Source organism: Vulpes lagopus, chromosome 16 (genome assembly GCF_018345385.1).
Source record: "Vulpes lagopus strain Blue_001 chromosome 16, ASM1834538v1, whole genome shotgun sequence".
Lineage (NCBI taxonomy): Eukaryota > Metazoa > Chordata > Mammalia > Carnivora > Canidae > Vulpes > Vulpes lagopus.
The window spans coordinates 51,608,721-51,630,917 of NC_054839.1; the positions used below are offsets into that span (position 1 = coordinate 51,608,721).

The 22,197-nt window shown below is 40.2% G+C and overlaps 1 long non-coding RNA gene across 1 annotated transcript in view; it reads right to left on the reverse strand.

Moving 5' to 3' along the window:
* Positions 1-3,612, reverse strand: part of LOC121477087 — a 30,991-nt gene extending 27,379 nt beyond the window's left edge. The window contains exon 1 of the long non-coding RNA XR_005984092.1: positions 3,512-3,612. This is a non-coding gene — a long non-coding RNA (uncharacterized LOC121477087). The remainder of the gene's footprint in view (positions 1-3,511) is intronic.
* Positions 3,613-22,197: the final 18,585 nt, after the last annotated feature.

A 22,197-nucleotide genomic window follows, 5' to 3' on the forward strand; every position in this document is an offset into this window, starting at 1 on the left:
TAGTGATGATATGCTCTGTTCTAGGAGACTGCTGTATCAGCGTATTCATTTTTAACCTTTATTTTCAATTATTTGCAGTTTGGGATTTAATCCCCAAAGTCAATTTGGGAGACTTCTTCTCTTTTAATAAAGGAAGCTAATTTACCCATTCTGCAGTTTCCAAACAATCACGATGAAAAACATGAGCATATACATGTTCATAGACTCTGAGTCCAGAAATATGCTTTTTAAACGTTCCTAATATGTTAATGTATGTCATTAATGTAAAGTAGCTATTATTTTGCCGTTTTCTATTAATTTCAATAGAATCTCACTATGACTTTGTTGTGGGATTAATATCATTGGACTACAGATCTTCTGGATGAAATGGGTCTTCTTTTTCATCATATAAAATAAAATAATAATATATTTTATTTAAAATATATTATATTATATATAAATATATGTGAATATATATTAATATATTCACATAAAATAAAAATAATAATAGTTTCATATCTTTTTTAAAGAAGGCACCCAGGAATGCCTGGCACCTAACTCTTGATTTCAGCTCAGGTCATGATCTCAGGGTTGTGAGACTGAGCCCCATGTTGGGCTCCACATTAGGCATGGAGCCTGCTTAAGATTCTCTCTCTCCCTCTCTCTCAAAAATAGATAGATAGATAGATAGATAGATAGATAGATAGATAGATAATAAAATAGACATCCATTAGCTCCATTGAAGTAAATGTGTAGTTGTTTACTTGCCAATATTGGTAATTCAAGAAATTTTAACAACTATTAGACTATAAAGTCATGTCTCCACTCTGACAAGTCTTACCCATAAGATGATCGTGTTGGAATGAAGTGGACATTCCAAGTGATCTGAGGGCCTCTCTCCTCTGTCATGCCTTTCCCACTGTGCAATATGAGTCCACATACTATTCATCCTTTGACCTCATGAGATCTCTAAAATGCAAACATGTTACCTGAGGATCAGGATATATTGTCACATCATGGCATGTGAACACCCAGGAATTATTTTTGGATATTAGTTAATGAGTTAGATATGACAGGCTTAAGCTTTGAGTAGAGAAACATAGGACAAATATCAAAACAGAAGTAAAGAATTATATATATATTTTAGCAACCCTCTCTAATAGTATTTTAAACATGCCATTATTATTTAAAAAAATGTTGTATTTGTTTACCTTTAGGTAATTAGCTTCATTGAGCCTCCTTAGAGATCAGTCAGGGGCAAAGATGAGAGGCCCAGGCTTTGTAAAAGGTCTGATCCCAGGGAAGTAACAGTGAGGGGGGAGGGAAGGAGGAAAGCATAGACAAAGTGGCGGATTACTGAACTGGCCACATCTTCCTGGAAAGCATAGTCAGCTCAGTCACATGACTCTCCACGCCTTCTAGTCAGCTGTATGGAACCACCACACCTGGAATAGTCTATGTGGACAAAATGGAAGGATTTATCTGCCAGGATCCTCCAACTCCTGATTACCATTGCTCTAAAGGCACCCCACCAAGTGTCAACTATCCACTCACTTCTGAGTTATGACATCCAGTCCCTCCAAGAAGCTGCTGGAGAAGCCTAAACCATAGCCAACATTGCATAGCTTTCTCTGAACCCAAAAGTGCTGGGGAAGTCACAAGCTTTGTGAGTTTGGTCAGGTCAGATCTGAGCCAAGAAGCCTTAAGTCCCCTACTTCAGTGGACAAAATGGAGCCCATGCTGAAGCCCAGAGAGTAGTGGTAGCATTCAGACTGAATAGCATTCAGCACTATTCAGTGTTGATTGGGCTGTTCACTGAGCAACCATCCAAGGCCTAGAGGGCAGGTGGGCTGAGTAAATATGGAAACGTACATGAAATTATCTGGAACCAAAATTACTCCTATGTAATTTTTTGTTAAATAGGCTATGTCCTCCTTCATGGCAGAAATCCTATCCTACCATCCTAGCATCTTTGTGTCTTGAGAAGCAAGGGCCAGGTATACCATACCAGACTGGAATAAACCTTGTCAAGATGCATTTTTGTAAATGCTCATCTGATCTGGTCATCCTATGCATGAGAACATAGACAATAATTGTCAAAGGGCTTCATCCATCAAATGTTACCTATAGCACTTTTTAGAAAGAGATTCTTTTATTTGGGCCATTACTTTAAAAAACAATCAAAAAGACAAAATGAAAACAAAAATACTCCCAGTGTACTATAGTAATTAAGAAGACAGGCTTTGGAATCACTAGCAGACCTAGTGACATATTTGTATAACATAAAACTGGATCTTGGTTTTCTTTGATGAAAAATGGAGATGATAATATCTGTTTCACTGCACTGTTGGGGAAGTATATTGGACTGTGTCAACTTAGCGGAGCTGGGAACCGTGTTTCCTAGACAACTGTTTCTGGTATGATTCGAGGTTAGGGTTGGCCAAAAGAGAAGCCTGCCCCAAATTTGGGAGAATGCAAGTGAAGCAGAGGGGAGGGGGAGGGCAGGAGACCTTTTCCTGCAGTCTGACATGGTTAGTGGTGACACGGATGGTGGGTCCCAGCAAGAACTGACTTCTCTCTGCTCCATGCCTAGCTTGTCACCCCTACTGCTGCTTCTGCTCATTAACAGAAGCCACAAGCCCACCCCCAGATGCGTGGCTGCGAACCCATGGAGGCAGCTGCCACACAGAGGCTATAGCTTCCCACGGTCCTCTCCAAGAGGCTGCCCTTGCAATCCACCTGAAGCAACTGGATGTGCTTCATTTCCCAGATCTCACTACAAGCTCTGAGCTGTCTACCTGAGCCAGTGCTTCAGGACAACTGGCAAATGACACCTCCAATCTTCAACTCTCTCTCCTAGATCTTCAATTCCAAGCTTCTTGCACAGTGATGTACTAAACCTACTTTCCAGGGAGTACCTGATTTGCAGCTTTTGCTGACTTCGGGGGTACAAATACTTCCACTTTTCAAGCTTCTAACATTAAGTCACTGAACACAGAGTTGGGAAGAAAGGCACCCAAGTGCTCTCGGAAGCTCATGAGCCGGCCCCAGCTCACCTCCAAATGAGCCCCTCATCTCATAACACTCACAATGGCTCTCCTTCCTTGACTGAACTCTGACTCATACAGTGAGATTAGAAGATGATGGGCATCGTGCTCAACACGGCACTGGCACACAGGAAATAATAAATTAAAGTCAGTGTGTTACAAGAACCAACCCTCATGTTGTGCTTGGTTCTGAAACTGCTAAGGGCATGTATGTACTTGCAACCTACAAAGCAAAAAAAATAGGCCCAGAGATAAAAGAATTTTCCAGCTAATGCAAGCACAATTTTTACATAGATTAACAAAAGGCTGTTGCATCTCTTTACAAATTAAGTACGCAAATTCGATTTCCTACAAAACAAATACGAATTAAGGGAATAATAGAATATTATGCACGTGCGGCAGTAGAAGGTTGCATTCTATGAATATTAAGCAGCAATTTTGTAGTTAACGTTAAATGACCATCCCGGGGAGAAATTTATAGTTACCGAATCTGTCCGGAAGCTTGTAGCTCCTTTCCAATAAACTTAATAGCAGACAAAGCCTGTGTAAACTTAAATTTCAATACTGCCTTTCCCCTCCTGTCTGTTCTCTCAACTATGCTCTTTGCTAACTTCGTGGCTGTGGTCACAGAATATAAATACCCTTATCTCATTGGTGAAGCACTTTCAAAATCCCAAGCATGTGACATATGGACCTCATTTCTTCTTGGGCTTATCAAACAGCATGATGACTGGTACTTGCTTTTCATTTTAACCAAGGGTTTTGGGTTTATAATTTTTGTTTCCCCAGCTGAGAATGACTAAATCAATGCTTACTTTGGAGTTGATTGTATTTGGATTATTAAACAGTTAACTTAGGCATGAAAACACACAGTAAGCTACTCATTTCTTCCGCACCTCAGGATTGGTGAAACTTTTAGCCAAATATTGCTAAGAGAAACATCCCTCCCTGGATACTGTGCAAATGCTCTTTTTTTCTTTGCCCTGGAGCTACATTATTTGCAGATCCTCTTCTTTGCTTTACAAAATTCTACATCCGAAACCCCTGTGCTCTGCAAAGGACGCTTCACTGTATCAGGGCTTTCTTTCAAACGACAAGAGAACTTGCAGGTTCTCAGTCAACAATTGTTCAAAATTTGTCTTTAAGTCATCAAGCTTATTTCTGAGGAGATTTGGTTCCCTCTAAAGTGGAGTCTCTACAAATAGTGGCTGTCTCTAATGGTTACCCAGAGGTGACTTCTTGTTCTTTGTTCTGATCGCTCTGTCTCTTTGAACTGCACTGTAGCAATTGGAAGGATTTTATAAATCCTAGCCTGGATGGGACCAGGTAGAGAAAGAAAACCACCTCTGGGTTAACTATAACCTGAACAAAACATCCCTTATTGTACAGAATTCACTACATCTAGGCTCTTTCTTGGATACACCTATCAACATGAAGAAGGGAAAGTCGTTCCAGGCAAAAGAAATCACATGTGCAAAAGTGTAGTGATAAGAGAAAATACACTGCTGTCCAGCGTCAGGAAATTGGCCACAGATCGAATGGTAGTGGTAGATGTCACAACTCCCCAAAACAGGGTACCGTTTTCTGCTCCGGGCCCTGGATGAAGGTCCCTTGTGGACAGTGGACTAAGGAAAGGTTGAGAGGGAGGAATGATGCAAGGCTCGACAAGGGAGACATTCTTTGCACCTGGCACTGTGCATATGCAGATGAATGACAGCTCGATGATGCATCACATCGCATCGTTGCTCTGGTATACCCACCCAGCTAAGGCTTTGGTCTTGGTCAGGCAGGAAACAGGGGTCCATTGTAATATTTTAGGCATGGAAGTGGGGAGGGCAAATTTGAATTAGAGAGCAAGACCAGAGTGAGGCAAGATCCCCTGGGAACTACTGCCATAACCCATGCCGAAAGTGGCAGAGGCTTGAACTAAGGCAGTGACTCAGGATGGAGAGACAAGGAAGGGCTTAATGAGAAACCGAATGTTCCTGTAAGGCGTGAGGCCTTAAGGACTCAAGGGTGACACTGACTTAGGAAATGAGTCGGTTTCTGCTTCAAGGGGAGAACAGAGAAGGTGATGCTGCGAGGAGGAGCAGGAGCTGAGCTTTTGACTTACTGGGCGCCAGCAGATGAACCTCACAACTGACCACAAAGGTGGGGGACACACAGGCCAACGCAGTGGCTTCCTGGGTTCCTCCCTTCCTGTTGGTGGAGCCTCTTCCCGGAGGACACCTGTATTTCTGCCCAGACCCACACCCCACCCTTTAATAGACTTTTCAACTCTTCTCAAGAGATCTTAGGAACTGAGGACTCCACCTGTCTCCAATGTGGCAACAAGTCCCTGCCCGAGCTCCATCAGCAGGTTCGTATCACCCAGGTGAGGTGCAGAGCTGGGCATCCAGCTCCTTGAGAGCCGCTGTCCTCATCTTCCTCTTGGGCCACACAAGTGGGACGGAATACAGCATCTCCCAGCCCACAGGGCTGCAGCTGTTTCTTCTTCCCGTCGTCTCTCCTTTGCCCCAGAGTCTCTGATGCCAGAAACCTGGTTCGTAGTCCTCACTCCAGCTTCTCCCCAGGCCCAGCACCCACCTTGCCCCAGCCTCAGCCAGGTCCCTCCTGTAATTCCTGTGCTCATCCAACAACATCCTGCCTGGACCCTCTGCTTCTCACCTGGCCCCTTTTCCAAACTGTCCCCTGCTACATTGCCAGGAGGCTTTCTCAAATGCAAAATCTGATCATGTTGCTTAAAATACTTTCACAAATCTATATTCTTCTTGAGGACAAACCACAGATTTCTACCCGAGGCCCTGAGGTCTTTGATGTTTGGGTTTTACCCATGTCTCCAGGGACATTTTATAACCCTCCCCCTCACACACTGTTGTGGCTGCTTTGCTGTTTCTCCCTTTCTGGCTTTGTGCTCTGCCCTGATCTGAATCTGCCCTATCCAGATCTAGTCTACCCAGGGATTTATTTCTTCATAATTCATCAAGGAGACCTTTCCTGTCTCCAGGCAGATCTAGGTGCTCCCTTTTTGACCCCCTGCCGCCCACCGTCAGACTCATTTGTTTATTTATCTTGTCTCCCTCTCAGACCATAATCCCTTCCAGGGCAAGGACCATGTTCTTCCCCCCAACCTTTGGCATGGTGCCTGGAACAACACAGTCCTCCTTTAGTAAATGTCCATTGTATCAGTAAATAAACAGATACAGGAAGACAAAGATCCACTCCTATGCTTCTCCTGGAAACTGCCTCGTGTTTTTTACTCTCTCTTCTAATGATACAGCATTTACTTTCATTCTGAGCTTCCTGACAGCCAATGCATAAAGGGAAACAATAAAGGATATGGCGCTAGTTGTCTGAAAAAAAGCAAAACTTTCACTTCTTCAAAAGAGACAAGCTTTTTCCTGATAATAAATTTTCAAAGGAATTCATCACATGAGTTCTTGCGCAAGGAACATTGAACAACATAATGGGCAGTATCTTTAAGCAGTCTTTACAGAAGCTACAGAAATATTCTCCACTTCACTGTTTCCAGTATTAAATGCTTTATTTAAAAAAAAAAAAAAGATAAAGACCTAGCACTAAAACATGATTCATGAAAGAGTTTCCACTGGGAAGGGCTGAACTAATGAGCACCACATTTAGAGCTTTCTGGTGATCAAGGATACAGTTTAGCACATGTAGGAGACTGTATATTTATAAATCCCATCTCTCAAATATCAGTTATCTCAGCTCGGCTTTGACAGGAGCTAAATGACAGCCCCAAATTGGATTCTCTGAATGCTAGAAAACTCCCACTCATTCAACGGTAGCTATTTGTAGCATGTAAACTTTTGCCAGTCTGAGACGAGAATTTGGCCCAGTGAATAAAAAATATAGAAAAATAAATGTTCAAAAACTGTAGGAGGAGGAGAGGTTCCTGGTTGATTGTCCAACCACAGAATTCAGTTCTATTGCGTTGCATAGAGACACTCAAAACTAAAAGTTATCAGTATGTGGGTTTATCACTGGTCCACAAGCTCATTAAGACAGTAAGAAAACAATCTTTCTAGGGCTTGGTGTCAAAAAGCACTAGTCACCAACTCCTCCCTCCCATCCCCCGCCACCGCCCACAGCCTCTACCTATGAAGACAGATAGAAATTCTTCAGAATTAAAGCTCTAGGAATGGGACCCTGGGGAGTGGGAGGGGCGTAAATTGTCAAAGGAAGAGTAAGATACCGAAATAGCTAACTGTCCTTCAGAATGTTCTGCACAAAACATCTCATTCAGTCAGCACCCTGCTTGCAAGAGGGAAGCAGAGGAGCAGATGAGAGAGTTCAGGATCAGACAGGCATGGGGGCGGAGCAGTGCAGCTGCAGATTTGGTCAGCTATGGTCCCCTCAATGCATTGTTCTAACAAAATATCTGAGCGAGGCAGAGTTGAAATTCAGTTACAAGAATAGTCATTACAGCCATCATCAGAACCCAAAAAAGACTTCCACAAAGACAAAAAAAAAAAATAAGCAAAAGAAAAATTGTTGCAATAGTTGTTTTCACAGCTAAATTTACTAAATATTGAGACCTCTGATATAAAGAAAATGAAAGGACTCTAACTTCTAAAATAAAGTTGCTAGAAAAAATATCAGCAAAGCAGCTTTCTAGAACAAAGTGGATGATGCTTCAGCATATTGATTGATACATAATCCAAACATATTGACTTATGTGTAATTAACAAAAGAGTTTAATTAATCTGCTGATTGAAAATGTCATCAATCTTATTCAACTGAATTTTAATTCAAAGATAATATCATTATGAGTATTATGCTCAAGTAATTTTATTTAATTAATCATAAAACTTGTCCTCACATATGCCTTTAGCCTCAATAAATCATAAAATAGCTGACAAATTTCCTTTCTAGGAGAAAATTAAAGATATCAATTTGAAGCACTTTGTTTTATATTATTGCTTGATGTGTTCTGAAATGAAAATGCTGTGTTTCAAAAGCTACCTTCTCTCCTTTTCTCCCTACTTACATAATCATATAGGATGGCAATTCTTTTGTGAGCTTTCCTATATCCATGAATAAAATAGACTTCTCTGAAATTTTTTAAAGGAAAGGATGTGTTTTCTCAGGCTTGAGAAATATCTGAGCTTGTTTTTCAGAAACCTTGGCAGAAAAACAGGGAGCAACTACTGAATAATCATTCAAATGACAAGTCTTCATTAGGTTGAATTACTGAAATGAAACTATTTCGGTAATTGTTATTCCTCCCTCATCCTATGTAGCAAGCTAAAATGAACAAAATACACTTTGGGTCTAGAAAGCAGATCCCCCAAAGCCAATTAATGCTCCCAAGCTAGTAGGATACTAATTAGCAATTATTTCTGCCCAGTGATGCCCGGGCATCCTGGGTTGCTAAATGTTCCCCTTGTCCTAAACCGCCAGGGAACACTCATGGAATAGTGATAGTTCTTTGTAGGGTGGCTTACAGAATGTGTGTCTGAACCCATACTAAATGCCCTCCTTCCTCATCCCTGAGGAAGATAGATGAATGCCAACAAGGAAAAGCCAAGACAGGTAGAGGCTTAAGAGGGACATATTTAACAAAAGGAACTAAGTTGCAATTGAACAGCCTGCAAAGGGTGACAAGCAATGAGAAAGAGGCATACAGGTAGGAAGACGTAGGAAGACGTGTGGGGAAGAGACAAGCAGAGAGAATTTCTCCTCCTCCCCACCAGTGTGAATCAAACTGCAATTCACCCGGTGGGACCTAATTAAACCAAAAGTCACTCTCCAGAAACCCCCAAATCACTTGGAGATCCTATTGTCTTTAGTAATAGAAATGCCCAGAGAGCATCAGTGGTGTGAGAAAAGGTAAGTCCAATTTTGAGGAAATTCCAACTCATTTTCAGGACACTCGATCTATTGCCATAACTCTTGTTTCCTCCTCCAAGCACAATTTTCCTAGAACAAATAAAGAAATCGAATGATTTTTTTTTCCTCTCCAAAGGAAAAGCTTAAAATGTGAGGTGGGTTTTAAAATCTCTTTTTCATTCATAGGCTACACAGCCCTTTAAATTGATGCGTGACAGTTCTAGGAGATTCACTGGTAAACAACGGTTCTCGTCGCCAGCACATTTTTTTCTAGAGAAGATTACATGATTTTTCCCTTTATTGAATTAAATCTAACAAATATTTATCGAGCGCCCATTACACCCAAGGTAGTAGGCTGCAAGTTATAGAAAAATCGCCTATAAAATAGTGCCAGCCTTCAAACATTTGGTCATTGGAAGGATGAAAATGGAGGATAAAATAAAATGAGAAGACCCATCAACAAATGACTCTAACAGAGGCAAAATAATGGAAAGGCCATAAAAAGATACAAACAAAACAAAATGAGGTGTCAAGGAAGGTGTCTGTTCAGTCTTTTATAAGAGAGTACCATAGACTGGGTGGCTTACAAACAACAGACATTGACTTTCTCTCAGTTCTGGAAAAAGGAAGTCTGAGATCATGGTGCCAGCATGGTTGGGTTCTGGTGAGAGCCTTCTTCCAAGCTGCAGACTGCCAACTTCTGGTTGTACTCCCACAAAGTGGAGGAGAGACGGGAGGAGAAGCAAACTCTCTGGAGTCTCCTCTTCTAAGGGCACTAATCCCACTCAAGAGGGCTCCACCCTCATGACCTCATCAAATTCTAATTACCTCCCAAAGTCTCCATCTCATTATAGCATTGCATTTGAGGGATAGTTTCAACATATGAATTTGGGGGGAATGCAAACATTTAGTCCATAAACCGAGTGAGATGATACCTGGCTTCTTTGGGGGTATTCATTTGTTCATTCAAAAAATCATGTCATGTGCTCTGCCCACCGCCTATGTCCTGTGCCAGGACCAGTATACAGTGAACAAAACAAACAAAAAGGAAAAATAATAAGGTACCAGCTTGAATGTCAGGTATATTTTTCTCTCAATGGTTTATTGAGTATCATTTTCCCACGTGCTCACCAATATGTGGAAGTGTCAGACTTTACTTTTTGCACATAGAAGGTAAAACATCTTGTTGCCTATTTTAATTTGCATTTTCCAGGGGCACCTGGGTGGTTCAGTGGTTGGGCATCTGCCTTTCGCTCAGGTCGTGATCCTGGGGTCCCGGGATCAAGTCCTAAGTTGGCCTCCCCACAGGGAGCCTGCTTCTCCCTCGGCCTATGTCTCTGCCTCTCTCTCTCTCTCTCTCTCTCTGTGTCTCTCATGAATAAATAGATAAAATCTTTTTTTTAATTTTGCATTTTCTAGATAACTAGCAAAATGGAAAGCTTTTCAAATGTTGTGTGTTTATTGTTCATTCACATCCCTACTGTGACTTGCTTCCTATATCCTTTGATATTTTTTTCTATATTGTTTGTCTTTTTCTTATTCATTTATAGGGATTTTTTATTCCAAACATCGATCCTTTCTTATGTAAACAGAAAATATCTGCTCCTAGTCCATAGGTTGTTTTGAAACTTCATTTATAGAGCACTATGCCTTGTGGAGTCAAATTTATCTGGCTTTTCCTTAATAGAATGTGGTTTTTTACTTTTTAAAAAAATTCCTTCTTTATCTTGAGTTCACATTTTTTCAATTATTTTCTGTGGAGGTTTTTGTGGGGTTTTTTTGACATGTTTTTCCTGGTGGTTTCTTTTCATTTCCTAGAGTTTCATTTTTCGCATTTTTGTCTGGAATTTGTTTGTGTGTGGTGTGAAATGGTGATCAAATTCTCATTTTCTTTCCTTGAAGAAAGTCAGCTGTTTCAACATCATGTACTTCATAGGAATAGCTTTCCCCCACTGGTGTGGATGTCCTTCCAATAACAAATCAAGTGTCATGCCTAAGTTGTTTTCTGGGGTCTCTCTGCCATGCACTGATGTGCTTATAAATTCTTCTGATATTCTCTATTTGCCATGCTTTCACTTTCCTTATGTATGTTCTTGTCTTGGTTTTTGTGGATTAATCACATTTTCTTCATTTTCCTTTACTCATTTAGCATTTTAATCTATGTTTGTTGTTTTAGTAATTATACCTAAATTTCTCCTATATGTGTATCATTAATATACACATTTATAATATGCATAAAGTTTTATATATGTGTGTATATATATAGAGAGAGAGAAAGTTAAATTTAAATTTTTCTAATAAAGGCTAAAGTTCATACATATATCTGTCATCCTTCTAAACTAAATTAGGACCTTGTATAATTTAACATTCTCCAGAATCACTCCCCTGCTGTTGTGCTTTGTATATTTGTTTGATATTTTGGATAGTTTTGTTTTCAGCACATATGATGAACAATGTTGTTATTATTCTCATTGATTTTAATCTCAATTCTCATTTAGATTTACCACAATTTATTTGTTCCCTTTGCAGCTTACATTCTGCTTCTTCCTCCCGAATACATTTTTCTTCAAACTAAAGTATATCATTTAGCAATCTTCTTTAGTGAGTGTGATCTATCTCATGTTACTGGGGAAAGTAAACTTTCTAAGTCCTAGCAGACCTAAAATGTCTTGTTCTTACTCTCACTCTTAATTTTTTAAATAGGTAAAACAAGCACCTGACCCAAGACTAAAACATGAAGCACAAAATATCCTACTCATTATAAAGTTTTAAATCCCCAGTTATTTGCCTTTAGGACTTTGATAATCTATTCCATTGCCTTATGACAACTATCACTGCTAAGAAGTATGCTGTCCATCTTACTACTGGAGGTTATAGTTTACCTTTTTATTCTTCCTTTCCATTGGCTTTTAGGATTGCTCATTACTCTTGATACTCTGGGCTTGTACTACTGAGTGTCTGGGTTTGGAACTCATCCATCTATCAATATCTATATGTCTGTCTGTCACCAGTTTTCTTACTTCTTAGCCTCCCAGTTGGGTAATTCTAGTTTGTCTGCTCAGGCACCGTGGGGTTGACCAGTCCCAAACCAGTGATTGAGCTTATGGTCTCTGGGTTCCTGTTGCACACAGGCAGCATGTCTTCGGGCTCCATGCTTGCCTGTATCACAGTCCCGGATTTAACCAGGTAAGATGGCTCTCACCTTGGCCTGAGGCAGCTGCTTATTTCAAGCTGCAGCCCCTATATAGTGGGCAGTGATTATTTTTCCCCTTCTAAGGAACTGAAGCACTTTTCCAGCTCAAAGTCTCACATAGGGTATTCAGTTTCTGAGGCCCCCAGGCCAACTTGTGGGTTATGGACTTAACTTCTTTTCCAAGATGCTATTCAAAACATAACCACTCAAGCCTCCCTTGGCTGCAGGCCTCTCTAGAGCCACATGGCTTTCTTCCTACTCACCACTCTGAGTTCCCTTTATATTTTTAGCATTGGACAGCCTCCTTGCTTTTAGTGTGCATTTTAACTTTTAATGTTTAAATGCTTTACCCAGCATTTTTATTAATTTGGATGGTGAAACATTTTATTGTGCTCAATCTATTCTCCTGTCCAGGATATTTCTTAGTGACATTTCTTAATGTCACCCAGATTGGAAACCTGAGAATCAGAGATCTGTCCCTCTCCCTCAGATGGTCAGTTATAAATCCCACTTGTTCTCTTCCCAGAGATTTCTCAATTTCATGTCCTCTTTTCTTGGTCACCTTTATTACTGCCAAAGCCACTTCCCTGGTTTAAGTTATCAGACTTCCTTACCTGGGAATTTTCCGTCTAGTAAAAAACTGGGGGTCAGGGGAGGATGGATGGGTGGTCCAAGTTATATTTTAACAATTAAGTTCTTATTCTTTTTCATCTCCTTAATCCCTTCCAATCCAACCTGTATGATGGCACCAAATTAATATACATATTTAAAATATTTTATTTCTGATTATAATACTATTTTATTATTCAATACAGGGCATTGGACATTGGTTAAACTTTTTCAATCAAAAAAAAATTAAAAACTTACATCCCAATATCACACCATGTGCAAAAATACCATATTATAGTCTGGAATCCATAAAAGCATCAAAAGAAAAACGTAATTTAAAAATTAGTCTAGTGTGGAAAAATCTTTCCTAAGCAAGACACAATACCTAGAATTTATAGAGAAATAAATTATCAGGTCTTATTGCCTATAAATTTTAAATTTCCTTATAATAAAAGTGAAAATAAACAAAGTTAAAAGGTAAGTCCCAGATTGAAAGACATTTTTTAAAATATCACATATTAAAATGACAAAGGCACATCACATAAAAAGATTCCACAAATTAATAAGATAAAAATGAGAATCTCAATTTTTTAAATCAGCAAAGGATTAAAACTGTCAACTTGCAGAACAAGAAATACAAATAGAAAATGTACATATGGGGATGCCTGGGTGGCTCAGCAGTTGAGCATCTGCTTTTGACTCAGGGCATGATCCCGGGGTTCTGGGATCAAGTTCCATATCAGGCTTCCTGCATGGAGCCTGTTCCTCCTCTTCCCTGTGTCTCTCTGTGTCTCTCATGAATAAATTAATAAAATCTTTAAAAAAGAACAAAAAAAAAGAAAATGTACATACGAAAAGATCCTCAGCTTCATTACTAAGAAGGGAGATGGATATTTTTAAATGAAATTTTGGCCTTAGAAATTGGAAAAAAATAAAATATTGATTTCATTCACTGAAAAACAGCAGAAGAGTGAATCACTGGGGCTATTTTGGCTGTCATTTTTGACAGTATTTTTCAAAATTTTAAATGCTGTATAGTCTTTGACCCAACAATCCTACTTATAAGAGTTTTAAGAAAACACTTGCACATGTGCACAAAAATTCATGTACAAAATATCCTTGAAGAGTTACTTGTTATAATAATTTCTTTATATGAGGGAGTGGTTAACAAAAAATTGTATTACATTTATTCTATGGAATACTATGAATCCATCATAAAGAATGAAATAACCCATATGTGGAAAGAGTTGCAATGTGAAAATATAAGTCATCAGACAGAGGCATAGCATGGTTGTATCTGTTTTATAACTAACAAATTTGAGTCCATGCATGTATATATGTGTGTGTGCACACATGAATATATTTATGTGTGTGTTCACATACACACAAATATATAGCAAGGTAGATGAGGGACTGAAAGAATAAACTAAACTGGGGCACGTGGGTGGCTCAGTGGTTGAGCATCTGCCTTCGGCTCAGGGTGTGATCCTAGAGTCCTGGCATCGAGTCCCACATCAGGCTCCCTGTAGGAGCCTCTCCCTCTGCCTATATCTCTGCCTCTCTTTCTGTATCTCTCATGAATACATAAATAAATATTTAAAAAAACACAATAAACTAAACTTATCAGGAAAAAATCTAAGTTGCTGGGGAAAGTGGTCAGAATAGCCGAATTCTCTCTGTATATGTCTGAACTTTTTAATCCTTTTGATAAAAATATATTCATGCAACACAAAAACTAAAGCAGGCAGAGAATCTTGAAAATACCAAAAAGGACAAAGAAGAAAATTAAAACCACGTATAATTCCATAGTCATCTTACTTAAATGAAAATCCGATCACTACGCATGTACAGATCAATGGCTTCTCCTTCCCTATGAGATCAACTGCAAACGCCTCCGCACGTAACGTTCTTATCCCTGTCCCCTTCCTAGCTTCGCATCCTCTTCTTCCCCAACTAGTAACCTAACATCTGACCAGGACTTGAAGTTTTCTGAATACATCTGCTATTCCTTCTGCCTGAAATACACTCTCCCACCCTTGGCCAGCAACCAGTTGTTGGTTCTGTATTCCCTCTGCTGCTTCATATAATGGTACTTCCCTGAATGCTTTTCCTCTCCTAGTGTTGGTTTACCTCCTCTGCTAGGCCATCAGCATCTGAGGGAAGCGATTCATCAATGCCTGTCCCTATTCACATACCTACCCAGTGACTGGTACAGGCATCGGCTCCTGGTGGGCCACTCATGAGGTGATGAATGAGTGCATGCATAAACGGAGGCATGCAAGCACCAGAGAAACAATACAAGAAAATAAGGATTACTGAGAAGCAGTGGAGACTCAGCTTGAAATGTATTACATTTTACTGCCCAGGATCCAAATCCATCATTTAACTCAGTTCCATCGCTTTCTCAAGCAACACCTAACACCTGGAGAGCAGAAGTGGAGCAAAGGGGAGAGAGCATCAGGGAAAGTTGCTTAGGGATACAGTGATGACAAAGGGGCTGGCATCATTGTGGAGTGGTGCTTAGCATGAGAGTAAGTGACTGGTTGTGGCTGGTGATGAAGCAAGAGCTAGAGTGACAGCCCCGGAGCTGATGGAGCTGACGTGATAGTATTGTTGTGAGGTGGGGCTCAGGGAAAAGCTTTCCAGATCATTCTTTCCCAAAGTAGTGCTAAAGTATGTAAATAGGTATTTATGCAATGGGAAAGACTTCCATGGCCAAGAATTTGGGAAACCCTGAATTCAGTAAAGGTAGAGACAATTCTCAGTAGCAGGATTTCTCAGAGACCTGACTTTAGTAAACTGCTTTATGAAATGTCAAAAGGGTGCTGTACCAATGTTTACCAAATGTATTTGACCTAGTGTATCAGTTTGCTTGGGTGGTTATAACAAAGCTCCCTAACCTGGCGGCTTCAACAACAGAAATTTATCATCTCACAATTTTGGAAGCTGCAAGTGTGAGAGCAAGGTGTGTGTGTGTTGGGGGGGGGGGGGTAATTGGTTCCTTCCGGAGGCTGTGAGGGAGAATCTGTTCCAAGCCTTTCTCCTAGCTTCTAGTGGTCTCCTAGCAATCTTGGACAGTCCTTGGCTTATAGAATCACCCTAAATTCTGTCCTCACATTCACTTGCCATTCTCCCTGTGTGGGTGACTGCCTCCATCTTTTCCTTTTCTATAAAGACACCAGTCACAATGGATGAGGGTTTCCCATTATATAGTAATGATCCCATCTTGACTTGACCGATAACATCTGCAACAACCCTATTTCCAAATAGTAAAATTCTGAGATTTCAATATATAAATTTTAGAGGGAAACAATTCATCCCACAGTGAAAGATTCAACCCCAGGTGAACTGTGGAGACCCTGGGTCTCAGGGCCTTGACTCAGCCAGACCTGAAGGAATTGCTGAAGGTTCTTGGTCTTGTCACAAGAATGAATTTAAGGACAGGCATGCAGCACAGTGGCTGAGTCACACATGCAGAAAAGTTTATTAAAAATGAAAAGTACATTCTCAAGATATGAGAAGGATTGAGAGGGAAAGAGAGAGAGAGACAGAGTAGGAGCACACACTGTGTGCCCCGAGGGTTAGATTTTTATCTTTTATTAACAGTTGTTATCTAGGGGGTGGAATTTTCATTACTTGGGGGGCAGAAAGTAGGGTTTCTGAGCCTTTTCTTCCTAATTTGGTCAGGAGTTTCCAATCATGGCATCCACCAACTTGGGCCAGTCTGGTTAGATCTGGCTTCTCGTGGAGTGCTGCGAGGACCAGCCTCTGATCTTCCCAACAGCTGGCCTTGATTTCCATGATGCTCACCTAGGTTATCCTGTTAGAACCTAACTAACTGCCTACGCTAACATTAGCATGCATTAACCTTTTGGCATGTAACCGTAGCAAAACCACTGCCTCACGGAACCCAGTTTTGGTAAGATCTGCTAGAGTGGATTCTCTATCATAAAGTTCTTCCAAAAGAGAGCTAAAGATAGGGGCCTCCATTCACTGAGAGCCTAGAAAGCACCAGGCAATCTAGGAAAGGTGGTATGGCGATGACGATTTTACAAATGAGAACTAAGAAATTTACAAATGAGAAAGCATTCTGATCACTAAAGATACCCACCCAAGGTGACTGAGCCGTGTTTCAAACCAAAATCTGTCTCATTACCAAACCACTTCTCTCTCCACTCCAACTTGCTATTTCCCAAATGAATGTGAACATCATTAGAGTGAGATCCTTGCTGTGAAAATAATGGGGTTATTTTTTTCACCCCTCATGAATGCCTAATCCATACTGAAAAGCGGTTGAGATTTGAAACAAAGCAAAGGCAGCAAGGCTTCTTTCTCATCGTTGAAATAAATCTGTTTAATACGTAGGAAGCACTCCTGGTTAAATGTTTACCTTTTGAACCCTACGCTGAAGGAAATGGTTTCCTGAAGCTTTGGCTAATCTTTTAGCAAACTGTCAAACTAAAAACTTGGGTGCTTCTTGATGAGGATTTTTAACTGCACTATTGATTATAGTGCAGCTAGAAACCATTTTCAGACTTATCTTCATATGATTTAATTGACATTGAGAGGTATTTTAATTGAAACGTTAGACTTCCTCAGTAGAACTACCCTTTGTTGCTAGCAAGGCAATCTAGCTTTTATGCTTTTAATCGCCATCTGTTGTTCAATAAATGTCAAATCGTTCCTAATGGTCTCTCTAAGCATAGGGTTGGTTTTTGTTTTTTGTTTTTTTTTTTTTAATTTGCTTTTGTACTCAGTGTTCGTTATGGGCAAATGAGTCCTTGCCGTAAAAGAGTGCCATTTCTCATGGTGCTTCAGTCCCGTTAGAAGGAAAAAGTGATTAGAAATAAAGAGACAAGAGAAATGCTTCTTCTTCTTCTTCTTCTTTTTTTTTTTTTTTTAATTCTTCTCGGCAGTGGGGAGATTTAGAAAGTCTATAAAAATGTTTCCTCTCAGCACTGCTGGTGATTTTGCTCCCACTCAAAGCATAAAAGGAACAGAGACCTCCAAAAATCTTTGAGTTGCTTAAACTCTCTGAAATGATAGAAGCTAATATATTTAAAAAGATGGGTGAAAGAGAACATCCACTGGACTCAACCAAGTTCGAGATGTACCAAAGATCTCTTGACTTCATAAGTCAATGGGGATTCTATCTCTCTCTCTCTCTTTTTTCCTACCTTGGGGGAATTTTGTAGAGATAAAGCAGAGGCCATACAAGGACTCCATTAACCAGGACCCCACAATGGATTCTGAATTGAACCAGCCTACTCTCCAGAGGTGGAGGAAGAGAATGGACAGTGACTTCAAATGACGTCAGCAACGAGAGAAGGAAAGACCCTCCCTGGGGAGATGCAGAAAATTCTTCAAAAAAAGAAAAAAAAGCAAGAATTTTTTTGTTTTTCCTCATTAGCTTCCTAATACCCAGCATCCTCCATGAAAGATCTATCTTCCAAGGTTAGGAAATCAAATGACACTGGCTCATTGGAGGCCCAGAGATAACGATTATATGGCTGCTGGGAAGGGGGAGTGGTCTTTCATTGAGACTTGTGTGCATCAGGTCACAATTAGCTTGCAAACCAAGAAGTATGCTTGGTTGCTTGGATAAGGGTTTGAAATATTCTCCAAGGCTTGAAAGAAGTATTTTCTAAGAAGTAATTAGAATTGGTTGAAATACAGGGCTATAAATGGGGGACTGGCACAATTTTACAAGAAACAGATCATAACTCAACATTCTAATGACTTTTGCTTTAGAGAAGGTCAGCAAAGCTATTAACAAGGGAAGTGGGCATGCAAAGTTCTCCATCCCAGACTGTGACTGAACTTTGAACAAAGTCCCTCCATCAGGATTTTGACTCTAATTATCTGAGCTGCTGCCTTTGCTCAGGACCAAGTGCTGAGAGGGGCTAAATGGGTGGCCGGGCTTCTGACTACCATTTTGCATGTCTCTAGCCCTCTTCCCCCAAAGAGATAAGAATAAAGATGCTGACAAGTTCATTTTTTCAGCCACTATAGCCAAAAATACCATGGATTATTACAAATATTAAAGTCCTCCAGACCCAAGTAGAATTTCCCACACATTAAAAAAAGGAGAGGAGGCTTAACAGCAGTCCCTCTGTCACCCTGTCCTCTTCCCTGAGATACAAGCAAACACGCCAACATGGGTCACATGGCCACAGAGGAATTTCAAAGGGGGACCAGTCTCCCGTGCTTCAATTTGGAAACATAGCCTGGATAATTTCAAAATGAACTCACTTGCCCCACAGCTGCTGTGTGTTACTTGTGTACACATCAAATATACTCTCATTAGCTTTAAACTAAGGTTAGGGAATGTGTCTGTTTATTTTGTCTTTCTGCTCCCCATCCTTTAGTACTCAAAACAGTGCCTGGAATTGCAACACATATTTATTAAATTAAAAATAAGAATTATAAACTGGGAGTTTTCAGAGGAGCTTCAGAGCAGCTTTGAGTTCTTCCCAATTACCCTCATCTTTCCCAGTGACCCAGGAATTTGGAGGGTGGGGTGGAGGGAGCAGTATTCTCTTCCTATATCCTTCTTGCTTTCTTTAAAAACCCAGCACCCATCTTACTCTTTTTGTTCCTCTGGGGGTTCACCACTGACTCAAGATGAACTTGACCCTAGGCCTCTCCTTCTACAAGGCCAGGACCAAATTAATCACTAGAGTCAGTGTCAATAAAACTATATGTCTAGCTATATAGCTCTCCCCAGGTGGCCTCACTGAATTAAAACATTTGACCACTAGACTCCAGAATCAAAGTATTGTCTAGTCAAAATTATGAGGAACAAGAGGGGAATACACCTTTGGACCATCATACCTTCCTTCCTTGCAGATTATCTATCACTCCCTCAATCATAATGATTCCTGATGGACTATATTTATATGTTTTATAAAACATAAATACATATGTATTTATATACATATTTAATGTATATTTATTTATACATTATGTATTAATATACATTTATACATTATGTATAAATGTATATTACATTTATAATGTAATATTTATTTAAAACATAAATACATATGTATTTATATACATATGTATATAAATATATATAATATAAACATATAAATTTACAATTTCCCTGTGTATGATTATATATGTCCTACAATTATATATGTCCAAAATTTCCTTTGCTTCTAACACTAAACAGTGTCACTTTTATGTTGAACTTAACTCTTGTTGCTCTCAACTCAAAAAATTGGAGAATTAACGGATGGGATCCTTTAACCCAACTTCCCTATATCTGTGATGTCATTAGCCTTGGAGTCTGAGTTCCTGGGCCTATTTCTGTCCTTGCTTCAGCTCACCTGAAGTCTGTTTATTTTCTGATTCCTGTGAACTCTAGGCTTCCTTCTGTGGAACCAAGGTAACAATATGTTGCCTTAATTACTCTTCAAAGATGTTTATTGTGAAAGGACACCAGAATAGCCTTTCCAGCCCTCCTCCTGTGAAGAATTCTAAAGGTTAAGGCCTCCAGTAAACTGTGATTAGAAAAAAAAATCAACGAAGTAACTGTATAATCACTGCTATATTTAGCAGGATAGTGATTTCCAGAGAAACCTGGCATTTCTGCCCTGCAGCCTCCTTCAACCCCTCAGGAAGTCTTCCGGCCAGAATCTGTGACGCTCTCCTAGCCCAGCACCTGGAGCAGGGCTACAGGCCTGAAATAGCTCAAAATACCTTAGCATCTCATATAACAAAAGGGAGTCCATCTCCAAAAGAAAAAGAAAGAAAGGGAAATGGCTTACCATAAAATGGTTGGGTGAGGTAGTACTGGTTCATAAAACAAAACTATTGTATAAAATTCCAGTGAGTTTTTTTGTTCTCTTAGGTTCTTATAAGGTAGAACCCAATTTCTTTTTTCTTTCTTTTTCTTTTTTTTTTTTTAGTAATCTCTACCCCCAGCACGGAGCTAGAACTAACAACCCAAAGATCAGGAGTCACATGTTGTACCTATTGAGCCAACCAGGTGCCCAAACAGCCTCCTTTCTTAAATCGCTCAAGACCCTATAGTAACTGGCCTAGTATAGTTGTATTCAGGGACTAATGTCTCCTACAGACTCTGGGATTCCCTTTTTGTGGTTGTACTACCCTCCATGAAACTATTTCTCTTTTCCCTTCTAGTATTGCTCTGTGCTCTTCCTCTTCTATTTAAAAAAAAAAAAAAAAAAAAAGCCTACTTGTCAGAAAGTCTGTCATTTATACATTAGGATATATTGGATTCACTTGTGGGAAGAGAGATATAATTATTTAAATTATAATGGCTAACATGTATTTAGCACTTACCATGTGCGAGGAACCTTTCTAAGCTCATCTTATATATGAATTCAGTTAAGTCTCATAACCACCCAATGAGATAGTTTGCTATTATTTAATCCCCATCTTATAGATGAGAAAATTAAGGCACAGAGAGGTGAAAAAATTTGTCCAGGGTCGCACAGCTAGCTAGTAAATAGAAGAGCTGGGCTACACACTCAGGCAGTCTGACTCTATAAACCATGTTCCAAACTTTTAAACTATTCTATCTTTCACATACTTTTCACCACCATCACGTCTCATTTTTTTTTTTTTTTTTTTTTTTTTTTTTTTTTTTTTTTTAGGGAAGATTGGAACAGAATGAGTGTTAAGTCTGGCCCCTTAGCACTGCCTTTTGATCCTGTCTGCACTCTAGCTATGCCTATTTGTCACAGAGGATCACAGGCACCCAGAAGATGAGACGAATGGAGGGCAAAAGGGAGAGAAGCTGGTCTTCAGAGCTATAAAAAGGAATGGAGAGCTGCTCTCTGGGCTTTCAAACTGCTTTTCTCTACCCCCAGAGTATCATCGTGGGAGAGAAAACAGGCCTCCAGGACCCCAGCTTCCTCCAGAGCAGCTCCACTTTCAGCTGCCTCACATGCAGGGGCCTGGGATTTACACTGAACACAGAGATTCATAGCTCAAAAAGGTTTGGAAACCCCTGGGGATGGAGCAATCACCTAGGTGTCAGGTTCCTTAATTGCTAAGCCCTCCTCATGGCTGATTTACACAGCCCTGTACTCCCTGGAGAGGAAAGGCAGGAGGGTATAGACCAGGGCACATGCTGGAGTCTGCCAGTAAAATCTCTGTGACTGTCAGCTGTCCTCGCCTAAAGCAGGGAGAGTGTTCCTAGGAGAGGTAGACAATTAGGGAAGACTGTGACTTTATCTTCAGCCCAGATAGGCAAGCTTAAAAAAATGTTTCATGGTAAATGGAAATAAGATGACTCTATGAGGGCAGCCCGGGTGGCTCCGCAGTTTAGCGCTGCCTTCAGTCCAGGGCCTGATCCTGGAGGCCCGGGATCAAGTCCCACATCAGGGTCCCTGCATGGAGCCTGCTTCTCCCTCTGCCTGTGTCTCTGCTCACGGCCCCCCCCCGCCAGTGTCTCTCATGAATAAATAAATAAATAAAATCTTAAAAAAAAAAAAAAAGATGACCCTATGAGAGCCCTCCAGCAAGCACAAAGTATTTGGA